Raw genomic sequence first — 17685 nt, forward strand, 5'->3', positions numbered from 1 at the left:
GTAAGAATACTTTCGCCCCTGAAGTTGATCCATCCGACCTTATAGATGACGAAGCTGAATTCCCAGACTTGCGTGGCATTGACCGGTCATCACCCAACTTCCAAACGGCGGAGGACGAAGAACCAGAGAAGCATGAACCGGAAGCTTCAAGTCATCAAGGCCAAGAAGGTTGATCCGCTGGGCGGTTCAAATATTTGAACTTCTGAAAACACTTAATCTTTTTGGCTCACTGAGTCATGTAATAGGCTAGTGAAACTTTGATCTGTCGTGCCATCGTGCACGTTTTTGCTTTGTGCAACACTGTTTGACCCGCCATTTGAAAAGCTACCATTTTATGCTTATGATAACGTCGATTTATGCAGATGAGATTTATCATTACCCTGCACACAAATAGATCACAATTGCCCTGGCAGTTTACCGCAGGCGGGTCATAACACCCGATATAAAACCACTAGTGACTAATACAATTCATAACCAGGGCCGGTATAATCATGATTATATAAAAAATATCATACCTGTGATATGTGATTAAAAACTACCGGCTTACCATACCAATGCAGTAAGGGTGATAACCTAAAATTTAGAAGACGATACTTCCAAGTATTTAATATCATCATATACTGGCGCCTTATACAGCAAGGGGTAGTAACGCTATGTTCTCTTCGGTGAATACACCTATGTTTGAACAGGAAGCCCCCAAGTGCTTTGTAAGCATGGCGTATGAGCCGGACCAAGAGGGATATTCACAGCTATGCTTCAAATATGAGCAGGAAGCCCCCAAGTGGTTTGTGAGCATGGTGTATGAGCCGGACCAAGAGGGATATTCACAGCCATGCTTCAAATATGAGCAGGAAGCCCCAAGTGGTTTGTGGCATTGAGCCGATCAAGAGGGATATTCACACTATGCTTCAAATATGAGCAGGAAGCCCCCAAGTGACCATAAGTGTGGCATTGCGTCGATCAAGAGGGATAATCACAGCTATGCTTCAAATATGAGCAGGAAGCTCCCAAGTGACCATAAGTGTGGTGATACGTCTCCAATGTATATATAATTTTTGATTGCTCCATGCTATGTTATATTCGGTTTTAGATGTTTATTGGGCTTTATTATACACTTTTATATTATTTTTGGGACTAACCTATTAACCGGAGGCCCAGCCCAAATTGCTATGTTTTTGCCTATTTCAGTGTTTCGAAGGAAAAGGATATCAAACGGAGTCCAAACGGAGTCCAAACGGAATAAAACCTTCGAAAACGTGATTTCCTCACCAAACGTGATCCAAGAGACTTGGAGTGGACGTAAAGAAATCAATGAGGAAGGCATGAACCAGGGGGGTGCCTACCCCCAGGTGCGCCCTCCACCCTCGTGGGCCCCTCATTGCTCCACCGACGTAGTTCTTCCTCCTATATATACCCATGTACCCTGGAAACATCATATACGGAGCCAAAACCCTAATTCCACCGCCGCAAACTTCTGTACCCGTGAGATCTCATCTTGGGGCCTTTTCCGGTGCTCCGCCGAAGGGGGCATTGATCACGGAGGCCTTCTACATCAACACCATAGCCTCCCCGATGATGTGTGAGTAGTTTACCTCAGACCTTCGGGTCCATAGTTATTAGCTAGATGGCTTCTTCTCTCTTTTTGGATCTCAATACAAAGTTCTCCTCGATCTTCTTGGAGATCTATTCGATGTAATCTTATTTTGCGGTGTGTTTGTCGAGATCCGATGAATTGTGGGTTTATGATCAAGTTTATCTATGAACAATATTTGAATCTCCTCTGAATTCTTTTATGTATGATTGATTATCTTTGCAAGTCTCTTTGAATTATCAGTTTGGTTTGGTCTACTAGATTGATCTTTCTTGCAATGGGAGAAGTGCTTACCTTTGGGTTCAATCTTGCGGTGCTCGATCCCAGTGACAGAAAGGGAAATGACAGATATTGTATTGTTGCCATCGAGGATAAAAAGATGGGGTTTATATCTTATTGCATGAGTTTATCCCTCTACATCATGTCATCTTACTTAAAGCATTACTCTGTTCTTATGAACTTAATACTCTAGATGCATGCTGGATAGTGGTCGATGTGTGGAGTAATAGTAGTAGATGCAGGCAGGAGTCGGTCTACTTGTCTTGGACGTGATGCCTATATACACGATCATACCTAGATATTCTCATAACTATGCTCAATTCTATCAATTGCTCGGCAGTAATTTGTTTACCCATCGTAATACTTATGCTCTTGAGAGAAGCCACTAGTGAAACCTATGCCCCCCGGGTCTATTTTCCATTATATTAATCTTACAACACTTAGTTATTTCTATTGCCGTTTACTTTACTTTGCATCTTTATTTCTCATTATCATAAAAATACGAAAATATTATCTTATCATATCTATCAGATCTCACTCTCGTAAGTAACCGTGAAGGGATTGACAACCCCTTTATCGCGTTGGTTGCGAGGTTCTTATTTGTTTTGTGTAGGTGCGTGGGACTCGAGCGTAGTCTCCTACTGGATTGATACCTTGGTTCTCAAAAACTGAGGGAAATACTTACGCTACTTTACTGCATCACCCTTTCCTCTTCAAGGTAAAACCAACGCAGTGCTCAAGAGGTAGCAAGAAGGATTTCTAGCGCCGTTGCCAGGGAGATCTATGCCAAGTCAAGACATACCAAGTACCCATCACAAACTCTTATTGTAACGCCCGGACACTCCCGCCGGTGGTCGTTACTCCTGGCGGGATCTAGACTGGCCCCACATATCAATACTAGTCTTTTTTTGCACTTTGTCCTCACTCGTGCGCACCCGGGAGCAACTTCCCGGTCGGTCACCCATCCTGACACTACTCCAAGCTGAGCACACTTAACTTTGGATTTCTATCCGAATGGTGGGCTCCCAGAAAAGAAGGAATTCCTTATTGATATGAGTAGCCTATCATCCCTAATAAGCCAGGCCATCACACTTATCCCTCGCATTCCATTATTTGTCATTTGCCTCTCATTTTCCTCTCCCCCACTTCACCCTTGCCATTTTATTCACCCTCTTTCTCCGTTCCCCTTCTCTTTTCTAGTTCGTCTCTTTTTGCTCGTTTCTTGTTTGCTTGTGTGTTGGATCGCTTGCTTGTCACGATGGCTCAAGATAATACTAAATTGTGTGACTTCAGCAATACCAACAACAATGATTTTATTAGCACTCTGATTTCTCCTCTTACCGATGCCGAATCTTGTGAAATTAATGCTGCTTTGCTGAATCTTGTCATGAAATTTCCGTTTTCCGGCCTTCCTAGTGAAGATTCCGCTACCCATCTAAACAACTTTGTTGATTTGTGTGATATGCAAAAGAAGAAAGATGTGGACAATGATAATGTTAAATTGAAGCTATTTCCTTTTTCGCTTAGAGATCATGCTAAAGCTTGGTTTTCGTCTTTGCCTAAAAATAGTATTAATTCATGGAATAAGTGCAAAGATGCTTTTATCTCTAAGTATTTTCCTCCCGCTAAGATCATCTCTCTTAGAAACGATATTATGAATTTTAAGCAACTTGATCATGAACATGTTGCACAAGCTTGGAGAGGATGAAATTAATGATACGTAATTGCCCTACACATGGTTTGAATCTTTGGATGATTATACATAATTTTTATGCCGGATTGAATTTTGCTTCTAGAAATCTTTTAGATTCGGCTGCGGGAGGCACTTTTATGGAAATCACTTTAGGAGAAGCTACTAAACTCCTAGATAATATTATGGTTAATTATTCTCAATGGCACACCGAAAGATCTACTAATAAAAAAGTGCATGCTATAGAGGAAATTAATATTTTGAGTGGAAAGATGGATGAACTTATGAAATTGTTTGCTAATAAGAGTGCTCCTACTGATCCTAATGATATGCCTTTGTCTACTTCTATTGAGAATAATAATGAATCTATGGATGTGAATTTTGTTGGTAGGAGCAATTTTGGTAATAGCACGTATAGAGGTAATTTCAATCCTAGGCCGTTTCCTAGTAATTCCTCTAATAATTATGGTAATTCCTACAACAATTAGTATGGAAATTATAATAAGACACCCTCTGATTTTGAATCTAATATTAAAGAATTTATTACTTTGCAAAAGAATTTCAATGCTTTGATTGAAGAAAAATTGCTTAAGATTGATGAATTGGCTAGGAATGTTGATAGAATTTTCTTGATGTTGATTCTTTGAAACTTAGATCTATTCCACCTAAGCATGATATCAATGAGTCTCTCAAAGCCGTGAGAATTTCCATTGATGAGTGCAAAGAAAGAACCGCTAGGATGCGTGCTAAGAAAGATTGCTTTGTGAGAGCGTGTTCTTCTAGTTTTCATGATAATAAAGATGAAGATCTAAAAGTTATTGATGTGTCCCCTATTAAATCTTTGTTTTTCAATGTGAATCCTTATAATGATGGGACTGAAGATGAGCCACCTTTACCTAGAAGGCGTTCCAAAAGTTCGGAGTTTTTAGATCTTGATGCTAAAATTGATAAAAGTGGGATTGAAGAAGTTAAAACTTTAGATATCCACGAACCCAATTTCTTGGATTTCAAGGAATTTAATTATGATAATTGCTCTTTGATAGATTGTATTTCCTTGTTGCAATCCGTGCTAAATTCTCCTCATGCTTATAGTCAAAATAAAGCTTTTACAAAACATATCGTTGATGCTTTCATGCAATCTTATGAAGAAAAACTTGAGTTGGAAGTTTCTATCCCTAGAAAACTTTATGATGAGTGGGAACCTACAATAAAAATTAAAATTAAAGATCATGAATTCTATGCTTTGCGTGATTTGGGTGCTAGTGTTTCCACGATTCCGAAAACTTTATGTGATTTGTTAGGTTTTGGCGATTTTGATGATTGTTCTTTAAACTTGCACCTTGCGGATTCCACTATTAAGAAACCCATGGGAATAATTAATGATGTTCTTATTGTTGCAAATAGGAACTATGTGCCCTTAGATTTCATTGTTCTTGATATAGATTGCAATCCTTCATGTCCTATTATTCTTGGTAGACCTTTCCTTAGAACGATTGGTGCAATTATTGATATGAAGGAAGGGAATATTAAATTAAAATTTACATTAAGGAAAGGCATGGAACACTTTCCTAGAAAGAAAATTAAATTACCATATGAATCTATTATGAGAGCCACTTATGGATTGCATACCAAAGATGGCAATACCTAGATCTATCCTTGCTTTTATGCCTAGCTAGGGGCGTTAAACGATAGCGCTTGTTGGGAGGCAACCCAATTTTTTTTATTCCTTGCTTTTTTATCCTGTTTAGTAATAAATAATTTATCCAGCCTCTGTTTTGGTTGTTTTTTTATGTTTAATTAGTGTTTGTGCCAAGTAGAACCGTTGGGAAGACTTGGGGAAAGTCTTTTTAATCTTGCTGTAAAAAACAGAAACTTTAGCGCTCACGAGAACTGCTGCCATTTTTTATTGGAGAGCTATATTTAGTTAATTATTTTTAAGATGATTAATAGACAAATTACTCACGTCCAGCAATTTATTTTAGAATTTTTGGGGTTCCAGAAGTTTGCGTTAGCTACAGATTACTACAGACTATTCTGTTTTTGACAGATTCTGTTTTTCGTGTGTTGTTTGCTTATTTTGATGAATCTATGGCTAGTAAAATAGCTTATAAACCATAGAGAAGTTGGAATACAGTAGGTATAACACCAATATAAATAAATAATTATTTCATTACAGTACCTTGAAGTGATGTTTTGTTTTCTTTCGCTAACGGAGCTCACGAGATTTTCTGTTATGTTTTGTGTTGTGAAGTTTTCAAGTTTTGGGTAAAGATTTGATGGATTATGGAACAAGTAGAGGCAAGAGCCTAAGCTTGGGGATGACCATGGCACCCCAATATAATATAAGGACACCAAAAATCCAAAGCTTGGGGATGCCCCGAAAGGCATCCCCTCTTTCCTCTTCGTCCATCGGTAACTTTACTTGGAGCTTATTTTTATTCACCACATGATATGTGTTTTGCTTGGAGCGTCTTGTATGATTTGAGTATTTGCTTTTTAGTTTACCACAGTCATCCTTGATGCACACACATATTGATAGAGACACACATGATTCAGAATTTATTAGAATACTCTATGTGCTTCACTAATATCTTTTAAGCTATATAGTTTTTGCTCTAGTACTTCACTTACATCTTTTAGAGCATGGAGGTGGATTTTCTTTATAGAAATTATTGTTCTCTCATGCTTCACTTATATTATTTTGAGAGTCCTACAAAACAGCATGGTAATTTGCTTTAATTATGAGATGAGTCCTAATATGCTAGGTATTCAAGATTAGTAAAAACTTTCTTCTGAGTGTGTTGAATACTAAGATAAGTTTGATGCTTGATAATTGTTTTGAGATATGGAGGTAGTGATATTAAAGTTGTGCTAGTTGAGTAGTTGTGAATTTGAGAAATACTTGTGTTGAAGGTTGTAAGTCCCGTAGCATGCACGTATGGTAAATGTTATGTAACAAATTTGAAACATAAGGTGTTATTTGATTGTCTTCCTTATGAGTGGTGATCAGGGACGAGCGATGGCCTTTTCCTACCATCTATCCCCCTAGGAACATGCGCGTAATGCTTGATTTTTGATGACTTGTAGATTTTTGCAATAATTATGTGAGTTCTTTATGACTAATGTTGAGTCCATTGATTATACGCACTCTTAACCTTCCATCATTGCTAGCCTCTTCGGTACCATGCATTGCCCTTTCTCACCTTGAGAGTTGGTGTAAACTTCGCCAGTGCATCCAAACCCCGTGATACGATATGCTCTATCACACATAAGCCTCCTTATATCTTCCTCAAAACAGCCACCATACCTACCTATTATGGCATTTCCATAGCCATTCCAAGATATATTGCCATGCAACTTTCCACCATTCCATTTATCATGACACGTTCATCATTGTCATATTGCCTTGCATGATCATGTAGTTGACATCGTATTTGTGGCAAAGCCACCATGCATATTATTTCATACATGTCACTCTTGATTCATTGCCCATCCCGGTACACCGCCGGAGGCATTCATATAGAGTCATACCTTGTTCTAGTATCGAGTTGTAATCATTGAGTTGTAAATAAATTGAAGTCTGATGATCATCATTCATAGAGCATTGTCCCCCAAAAAAGAGAAAGGCCAAAAGAAAAAAAGAAAGGCCCAAAAAAGTGAAAGAAAATAAAAAGGGGCAATGCTACTATTCTTTTTCATACTTGTGCTTCAAAGTAGCACCATGATCTTTATGATAGATAGTCTCTTGTTTTGTCACTTTCATATACTGGTGGGAATTTTTCGTTATAGAACTTGGCTTGTATATTCCAACAATGGGCCTCCTCAAATTCCCTAGGTCTTCGTGCGCAAGCAAGTTGGATGCACGCCCACTTAGTTTCTTTTGTTCAGCTTTCGTACATTTATAGCTCTAGTGCATCCGTTGCATGGCAATCCCTACTCCTCACATTAACATCAATTGATGGGCATCTCCATAGCCCATTGATTTTCCGCGTTGATGTGAGACTTTCTCCTTTTTGTCTTCTCCACATAACCCCCATCATTATATTCTATTCCACCCATAGTGCTATATCCATGGCTCACGCTCATGTATTGCGTGAAAGTTGAAAAAAAGTTTGAGATTACTAAAGTATGAAAAATTGCTTGGCTTGTCATCGGGGTTGTGCATGATGAGAGCATTCTTGTGTGACGAAGATGGAGCATGACCAAACTATATGACTTTGTAGGGATGAAGTTTCTTTGGCCATGTTATTTTTGAGAAGACATAATTGCTTAGTTAGTATGCTTGAAGTATTATTACTTTCATGTCAATATTAAACTTTTATCTTGAATCTTTCGGATCTGAATATTCATACCACAATTCATAGGGTTACATTAAAAATTATGCCAAGTAGCATTCCACATCAAAAATTCTGTTTTTATCATTTACCTACTCGAGGACGAGAAGGAATTAAGCTTGGGGATGCTTGATATGTCTCCAATGTATCTATAATTTTTGATTGATCCATGCTATGTTATATTCTGTTTTAGATGTTTATTGGGCTTTATTATACACTTTTATATTATTTTTGGGACTAACCTATTAACCAGAGGCCCAACCCAAATTGCTGTTTTTTTGCCAATTTCAGTGTTTCGAAGGAAAAGGACATCAAACGGAGTCCAAACGGAATAAAACCTTCGAAAACGTGATTTCCTCAACAAACGTGATCCAGGAGACTTGGAGTGGACGTAAAGCAATCAACGAGGAAGGCACGAGGCAGGGGGCGCGCCTACCTCCCAGACGCGCCCTCCACCCTCGTGGGCCCCTCGTTGCTCCACCGACGTACTTCTTCCTCCTATATATACCCATGTACCCTGGAAACATCATATACGGAGCCAAAACCCTAATTCCACCGCCGCGACCTTCTGTACACGTGAGATCCCATCTTGTGGCCTTTTCCGGCGCTCTGTCGGAGGGGGCATTGATCACGGAGGGCTTCTACATCAACACCATAGCCTCTCCGATGATGTGTGAGTAGTTTACCTCAGACCTTCGGGTCCATAGTTATTAGCTAGATGGCTTCTTCTCTCTTTTTGGATCTCAATACAAAGTTCTCCTCGATCTTCTTGGAGATCTAGTCGATGTAATCTTCTTTTGCGGTGTGTTTGTCAAGATCCGATGAATTGTGTGTTTATGATCAAGTTTATCTATGAACAATATTTGAATCTCCTCTGAATTCTTTTATGTATGATTGGTTATCTTTGCAAGTTTCTTCGAATTATCAGTTTGGTTTGGCCTACTAGATTGATATTTCTTGCAATGGGAGAAGTGCTTAGCTTTGGGTTCAATCTTGCGGTGCTCGATCCCAATGACAGAAAGGGAAACGACACATATTGTATTGTTGCCATCGAGGATAAAAATATGGGGTTTATATCTTATTGCATGAGTTTATCCCTCTACATCATGTCATCTTACTTAAAGCATTACTTTGTTCTTATGAACTTAATACTCTAGATGCATGCTGGATAGCGGTCGATGTCTGGAGTAATAGTAGTAGATGCAGGCAGGAGTCGGTCTACTTGTCTCGTACGTGATGCCTATATACATGATCATACCTAGATATTCTCATAACTATGCTCAATTCTATCAATTACTCGGCAGTAATTCGTTTACCCACCGTAATACTTATGGTCTTGAGAGAAGCCACTAGTGAAACCTATGGCCCTCGGGTCTATTTTCCATTATATTAATCTTCCAACACTTAGTTATTTCTATTGCCATTTACTTTACTTTGCATCTTTATTTCTCATTATCATAAAAATACCAAAAATATTATCTTATCATATCTATCAGATCTCACTCTCGTAAGTGACCGTGAAGGGATTGACAACCCCTTTATCGCGTTGGTTGCGAGGCTCTTATTTGTTTTGTGTAGGTGCGTGGGACTCGAGCGTAGTCTCCTACTAGATTGATACCTTGGTTCTCAAAAACTGAGGGAAATACTTACGCTACTTTACTGCATCACCCTTTCCTCTTCAAGGGAAAACCAACGCATTGCTCAAGAGGTAGCATGTGGCATTGCGCCGATCAAGAGGGATATTCACAGATATGCTTCAAATATGAGCAGGAAGCCCCCAAGTGGCCATAAGTGTGGCATTGCGCTGATCAAGAGGGATATTCACAGCTATGCTTCAAATATGAGCAGGAAGCCCCCAAGTGACCATAGGTGTGGCATTGCACCGATCAAGAGGGATATTCACAACTATGCTTCAAATATGAGCAGGAAGCCCCCAAGTGTCCATTTGTAGTGAAAAAGACTTATTATTCTTTGAGATGAAACGAACAGAGACCCTGTATTAGCAGGGGTGCCATCTTTATTATAATCATTATAATATATACATTGTCAAGATATGTACATTGTAGGAGCCGACGGCTCAAGTGTAGTAAGGCCGAAGATGAGCAATATTCCATGACCGACGGGTCTCCTCCTCCGACATGCGTGAGTCCTTGTGGTCTCGAACATCGACAAGGTAGTATGATCCATTGTTCAGATTCTTGTTGACCACAAAGGGCCCTTCCCAAGGTGGGGATAGTTTATGCATATCAGTTTGATCCTGAATAAGCCGGAGCACCAAGTCACCTTCTTGAAAGGTTCTGGTCTTAACTCGGCGGCTTTGATAACGACGCAGATCTTGCTGATAAATTGCTGATCGAGCCGCCGCGAGGTCACGCTCCTCGTCTAACAGGTCAAGTGCATCTTGACGTGCCTTTTCATTATCAGCTTCAACACAAGCCGCCACACGGGGTGAGTCATGACGAATGTCACTAGGGAGAACCGCCTCCACCCCGTAAACCATGAAGAAAGGCATGTAACCCGTAGATCTGTTGGGGGGTAGTATTGATACTCCATAATACTGAGGGTAACTCCTCCACCCAACAACCTGGCGTCCTCTACAAAGGAACCATAAGCCGGGGCTTGATGCCTCTCAGGATTTCTTGATTAGCTCTCTCTACTTGACCATTAGACTGGGGGTGAGCCACTGATGATGCATCAAGCCAGATATTCTCACGTTGACAAAATTCCTCCATGGCACCCTTGGATAGATTAGTGACATTATCAGTTATAATACTGTGGGGAGAACCAAAACGGAAAATCACCTTTTTCATGAATTGAACCACCGTCGCCGCGTCACATTTACTGACCGGCTCTGCTTCAACCAACTTCGTAAACTTATCAACTGCTACTAGGAGGTGCGTCTTTTTGTCCTTGGACCTTTTGACAGGCCCAACCATATCAAACCCCCAGATTGCAAATGACCAAGTAATTGTAATCATCCTTAATTCTTGAGCCGGCACATGTGCGCGTCGTGAGAACTTTTGACAACCATCACATCTACTGACTAGATCCTCCGCATCAGCATGCGCCATCAGCCAATATAACCCATGATGAAAAGCCTAAGCTACGAGAGATTTAGACCCGACATGATGACCACAATCCCCTTCATGAATCTCACAGCCTTCTTCAGGAGAAACACAATGTTGAAATGCCCGTGTGACACTACGATGATGCAATTCCCCATTGATAATAGTCATTGACTTAGACCGCTGGGTTATCTGTCTGGCCAAAGTTTTGTCCTCAGGTAACTCGCCTTGGGTCGTATAAGCCAAATAGGGAACTGTCCAATCAGGTATAGCATGAAGAGCCGACACCAGCTATGCCTCTGGGTCAGGAATAGTAAGATCCTCCTCTGTAGGCAATTTGACAGAAGGGTTATGCAGAATATCCAGGAAAGTGTTAGGTGGCACCGGCTTACGCTGAGACCCTAACCGGCTTAAAGCATCAGCCGCCTCATTTTTCCTGCGATCAACATGTTCAACTTGATAGCCCTTGAAGTGACCTATGATAGCATTGACCTCTCGATGATAAGCCGCCATGAGTGGATCTTTAGAATCCCAAGTGCCAGAAACTTGCTGAGCTACCAGATCTGAGTTGCCATAGCACCTCACCGGCTTAAGTTCATCTCCTTAGCCATCCGAAGACCGTGGAGCAGGGTCTCATATTCAGCTGCATTGTTAGTATAAGGGAACATCAGCCAGAGAACATAAGAAAATTTATCACCTCGTGGGGAAGTCAATACAACTCCAGCCCCCGAACCTTCCAACTGTCTGGACCCATCAAAGTGAATAGTCCAATATGTGTTATCCGGCTTCTCCTCAGGCATCTGCAACTCTGTCCAATCATTGATGAAATCCATAAGTGCTTGAGATTTGATGGCTGTACGAGGCACATACTTTAAACCATGAGGTCCAAGCTCAATGGCCCATTTGGCTACCCGACATGTGGCTTCTCTGTTTTGGATGATATCTCCTAAAGGGGCAGAACTAACCACAGTGAGAGGATGACCCAGAAAATACTGCTTAAGCTTCCGGCTAGCCATAAAAACCCCATACACAAGCTTCTACCAATGTGTATACCTTTGTTTGGACTCAACAAGGACCTCACTAATAATAGTAAACTGGCCATTGAATCGGATATTCTTTGCATGTTTCCTTCCTTTCCACCACAATGGCAACACTAACAGCTCGGCTATTAGCAGCCACATATAACAGCAAGGGCTCCTTGTCAATGGGAGCAGCAAGAACCGGCAGCTCAGCCAATTGTTTATTCAAGTCCTCAAATGCTTGATTAGCAACACCACTCCAGACAAAGTGATCTATTTTCTTAATCATCTGGTACAATGATATAGCCTTTTCACCCAACCGGTTTATGAACCAGCTCAAGGCCACAATACAACCTGCCAGACATTGAACATCATTGACACATGCCGGCTTAGCCAAGGAAGTTATGGCCTTGATCTTCTCTGGGTTAGATTCAATGCCTCTGTTGGAAACCAGAAAACCCAAAAGCTTACTAGCTAGTACACCAAAAACACACTTGGCTGGGTTAAGCATCATCCTATAAACCCAGAGATTGTCAAAGGTTTCCTTCAAATCATCAATCAGGGTCTCCTTCTTTCTAGATTGCACCACAATATCATCCACATAAGCATGAACATTTCGCCCGATTTGATTCTAAAGGAAATTTTGCACACACCGTTGGTAAGTCGCCTGGGCACTCTTGAGCCCAAAAGGCATGGACACATAACTGAAGTCTCCAAACAGAGTAATGAAAGTTGTCTTCTCCTGGTCCTTAACTGCCATTTTGATCTGATGATAACCAGAATAAGGATCTAAAAAGCTCAAATGATCATAACCCGCCGTAGCATCAACAATTTGATCAATATGAGGGAGAGCAAAAGGATCAGCCGGACAAGCCTTATTTAAGTCTGTGTAATCCACAAACATATGCCAAGTGTCGCTCTTCTTGAGCACCAGCACCGGGTTAGCCAACCACTCAGGATGAAAAACTTCAACAATGAACCTAGCCGCCAAGAGTCGGGCCACTTATTCACCAATGGCCTTACGCCTCTCTTCATTAAAATGATGAAGAAACTGCTACTTTGGATCAATATTAAGAGTGTGCTCAGCGAGTTCCCTCGGTACACTTGGCATGTCAGAAAGTTTCCATGCAAAGATGTCCCGGTACTCTCGGATGAACTCGATGAGCGTGCTTTCCTATTTTGGATCCAGATTAGCACTGATGCTGAATTGCTTGGATGAATCACCAGGAACGAAATCAACCAGCTTGGTGTCATCTGCCGATTTAAACATCAAGACCAGATCATGCTCTGTAGTTGGCTTTTGCAAAGATGTCATATCCGCCGGGTCAACATTGTCGTTATAAAACTTCAACTCCTCTATTGCGCAGACAGACTCAGCGTAAGCAGCATCACCTTCTTCACACTCCGAGGCTATCTTGCGACTCCCATGCATTGTTATAGTGCCCTTGTGACCCAGCATCTTTAGCTGCAAGTAAACATAACAAGGCCTTGCCATAAACTTAGCATAAGCCAGCTGCCCAAACAGAGCATGACACGGGAGCATGACACGGGCTCTTGATCTTAACCACTTCAAAGGTCAACGTCTCAGATCTGGAATCGTAATCATCTCCAAAAGCAACCTCCAGGGTTATCTTACCCACTGGGTATGCCGACTTACCAGGCCCCACACCGTGAAAGATAGTGTTCGACAGTTTAAGATTTTCATCAGTCAATCCCATACGACGGGAGGTTTCATAATAAAGGATATTGATGCTGCTACCTTTGTCCATGAGTACCTTGGTGAATTTATATCCTCCAACCTGAGGCGCCACCACCAATGCCAAGTGACTCGGATTATCAACCCGGGGCGGGTGATCCTCACGACTCCACACAATGGGTTGCTCAGATCAGTGCAAGTAACGGGGAACTCCCGGCTCAACGGCGTTCACAGCTCTTTTATGGAGCTTCTGATCCCGCTTGCATAAACTTGTGGTGAAGACGTGGTACTGCCTGCTATTTAACTGCTTCGGGTTACTCTGATACCCAGATTGCTGTTGTTGATTCCCCTGACTGGACTGTGGATGATAACCACTCTGATTGCCTTGATTGCTTGGGAGACCCTGGAAACCGGAATTAGAACCACCACCACTGTAACCCGGACCATGAGAGCCGGAACCTGAGCCGCCACCCGACCCATGATTGTTCTGGATTTTTTTTGAATTTTTGAACTCCTTCATAATTTGGCAGTCTTTCCAGAGGTGACTAGACGGTCTTTCCCATGTATCATGCTTTGGGCAAGGCTCATTTATCATCTTCTCAAGATTGATATCTGTCCCTCCTACCCGGGGAGGTGGCTTTCCCTTCCGATGCTGACCATTATTCTGTGTGTTGGTGTTGGCCACAAAATCTGAATTACCATCGGCCTTGCGCTTACCATTGCCCCCCTGACTTGCCGGGTTATGATGCTGGCCCTTGGTGTTGCCGCTCTTCTTTCCCTTTCCCATATTTTCATCATCATACTCGGGGTCCTTGGTACTATCAGAGTCGACATATTTAATCAGAGCTGCCATCAGCTCCCCCATGTCATTGCAGTGGTACTTGAGTCGCCCTAGCTTCTATTTAAGAGGCAAAAAAGGGTAATTTTTCTCCAACGTTAGGACCGCTGAGCCGGCATTAATGTTATCCGATGAGTGCAGGATGGCTTTGACCCGGCGCACCCAATGGGTCGTTGACTTGCCCTCTTCTTGGGCACAGGCATCCAAATCCGCAATCGACATGGGTTGCTTGCACATATCTTTAAAATTCTGGATGAACCCGACCTTTAACTCGGCCCATGACCCAATAGAGTTGGCAGGCAATCCCTTTAGCCAAGTACGGGCCGTCCCATCCAGCATCATGGTGAAGTACTTGGCACACGCAGCATCGCTGACCTCTAACAGCTCCATGGCCATCTCATAACTCTCAATCCACACCTCAGGTGGTAAGTCGGCTGTATAGTTAGGCACCTTACGAGGTCCTTTGAAATCCTTGGGCAAACGCTCATTCCACAGAGCCAGTATTAAACATGGCACGCCCGTGGCTCTAGAGGTCATGCCTGCCTCCACCAAAGTTGTCGGATAAACCGAGGGAGGCCGATGAGCCGCCGGTTCAGCCTCTCGACGTGCTCCGCCCTAGCCCACCAAATTCTGAGCACCATCACGCGCTGGGTCATGCCCACAAGGCTGATTATGGCGTCTGTCACTGCTTGAAACGGCCAGGGAGTCCATGTGTCTAATGTAACTCCGGCTTGGGCGAGGGGTTGAGTGAATCCTTTCACGACTGTAAGAATAAGCCTCCTGCTACACCAATGCTGTCAGAAGAAGCTCTCTAGCCCTCCTTGTTTTAATCACAGCTGGAGACTCGCCTTCGACTGGGAGAGCCGCCATTCGTGTTGCTGCAACGATCGTATTATCCAACGGGTTAGAATAATGACCCGGTGGTGTCGGTACATACTTTGGTGGGGTATTATTCAGACGAGGCGGATCTGTTGTGCGTGGCTGAGCTGGCGTTCCGGTCCTAGGTATATCCACCACCTGGTTTACCTCCGGCGGGTCACTGGTCCCTGCACCAGGTGTGTTGAAGAGATTCCTTGCCTCGTAAATCGGAGGTAGACGACTTCGGTGCCTTCTCCTCATGACTTCGTTTGAAGCGTTCTGATCCAACGAGAGCCGGAAGGAATCAGCCTAGATCCGTTGTGCCTGAGCATCCAGAGCAGCTCGCTCCACAGTCATCCTCGCGTTCTCAGCTGCCAGATCTTCCTTGGCTTGAGCTATCTCATCTCTCAGTTTTGCGACTCCCACGTTATACAGAACCTGATCTGCCGGGTTTACCTCTACTGTTAACAAGTTTGTCAAGGTGTCCAATAAGTCGGACAAGACCTGAGCCGGCGGGTGCACAGTGCCTCCTGCCCTGGCCGCCGTCGCCCCTGCTGACCCGGAAACCATTGCCGCTGCAGTCGAAGAATTCTGCCCTGGCTGTGTACCGTCCATGAAAATTGCAACCCGGTTTGGCTGCTCATAGGGGTCCGGAATACTATCGCCATCGGAATAGCCCCCAAGCCTTCCGTATTGCAGTTGATATAATGAAGTAGTCTCGCTTGTGGATGACTCACCATCAGAATAGATGGCCGTCTCACCGCTAGACATAGATCCTTCCTCAAATTCCACCCCATGGATGAATCCAACAAAGGCATGCTTCACGACGGGTTGAACCCGGGCGGGTCATGCACGCTGAGCCGTCTCGATGATGTCGGTGCAGATGTCCGGCTCAGGGCTTAGTTTGCCGATCTTGCCAATGAAAACATGAATTCCGCTGAAGGGGGCCCGATACCCATACTCAATTGAGCCGGCCTCGGGGCCCCATCCTGCATCGTCGATGTAGAGCTTGCCGCGGTGACTCTTGGTCATCCGGCCGACAACGTATCCCTTGATCCCTTCGAAGTTGCCCTTTAAGAACTCAAAACCACCGTGCGCTGGCCCCACGGTGGGCGCCAACTGTCGTGGAATTGTCATGACAGATGTCCTAGCGGAAGGACTTAGTCATGGAGCCATCACAACAGGGTTAGCTTAAAGGGGTTAAACGGGACAAAGGACACAAGGAGTTTATACTGGTTCGGCCTCTTGCGGTGAAGGTAAAGGCCTAATCCAGTTTGAAGTGGTATTGCTTATGTCTCGATTACCAGGGAGCGAATACACTTGACCTAGTTTTCGATTTGTTGTCTCTTGCCCTAAACCACTGCTGGGTCATCCCTTTATATACTCAGGTTGACGCCCTGCGGCTTACAGAGTCCCGGGCAGGTTCATAATAATGGTTCGGCTTGGCGACCAAATACACAAGCCTTACAATACAAGTCATAGATATATGGCGGTTTACACCTATGGGTCTTAAGCCACCTTTGGAACTTGAGCTCTTAGTAAGTTATCTTCATGAACCACCATCTTCGATACCTTCATCGGCTTCGTGATAATGAACCGCCATTGGTATAACCCGGCCCCTCCTGGGTGGGTCATACCTAATAGTTATATCCCCAAAAATATCTATGTTGTTGTAGATCAATGGCCCGTGCTACCGTTCCCTTGAATTTTAATGTGTTCCTAGAGAAAGCTAAGTTAAAAGATGATGGTAGAAACTACACGGAATGGGTCCGTAACTTGAGGATTATCCTCATTGCTGCACAAAAGAATTACGTCCTGGAAGCACCGCTAGGTGCAAGACCCATTGCAGGAGCAACTCCGGACGTTATGAACGTCTGGCAGACTAAAGTTGATGACTACTCGATAGTTCAGTGTGCCATGCTTTACGACTTAGAATCAGGACTTCAGAACGTCATGGAGCATACGCGATGTTCCAGGAGTTGAATTTAATATTTCAAGCAAATGCCTGAGTTGAGAGATATGAAGTCTCCAACAAGTTCTATAGCTGCAAAATGGAGGAGAACAGTTCTGTTAGTGAACACATACTCAGAATGTCTGGGTACCATAACCACTTGACTCAGCTGGTAGTTAATCTCCCTGATGATAGTGTCATTGATAGAGTTCTTCAATCACTGCCACCAAGCCATAAAGGCTTCATGATGAACTATAATATGCAAGGGATGGAAAAGACAATTCCCGAGCTCTTCGCGACGCTAAAGGCTACGGAGGTAGAAATCAAGAAGGAGCATCAAGTTTTGATGGTTAAGAAGACCACT

This window comes from Triticum urartu, chromosome 3A, assembly GCF_056163025.1.
Source record: "Triticum urartu cultivar PI428250 chromosome 3A, HENAU_Tu73, whole genome shotgun sequence".
Classification (NCBI taxonomy): domain Eukaryota; kingdom Viridiplantae; phylum Streptophyta; class Magnoliopsida; order Poales; family Poaceae; genus Triticum; species Triticum urartu.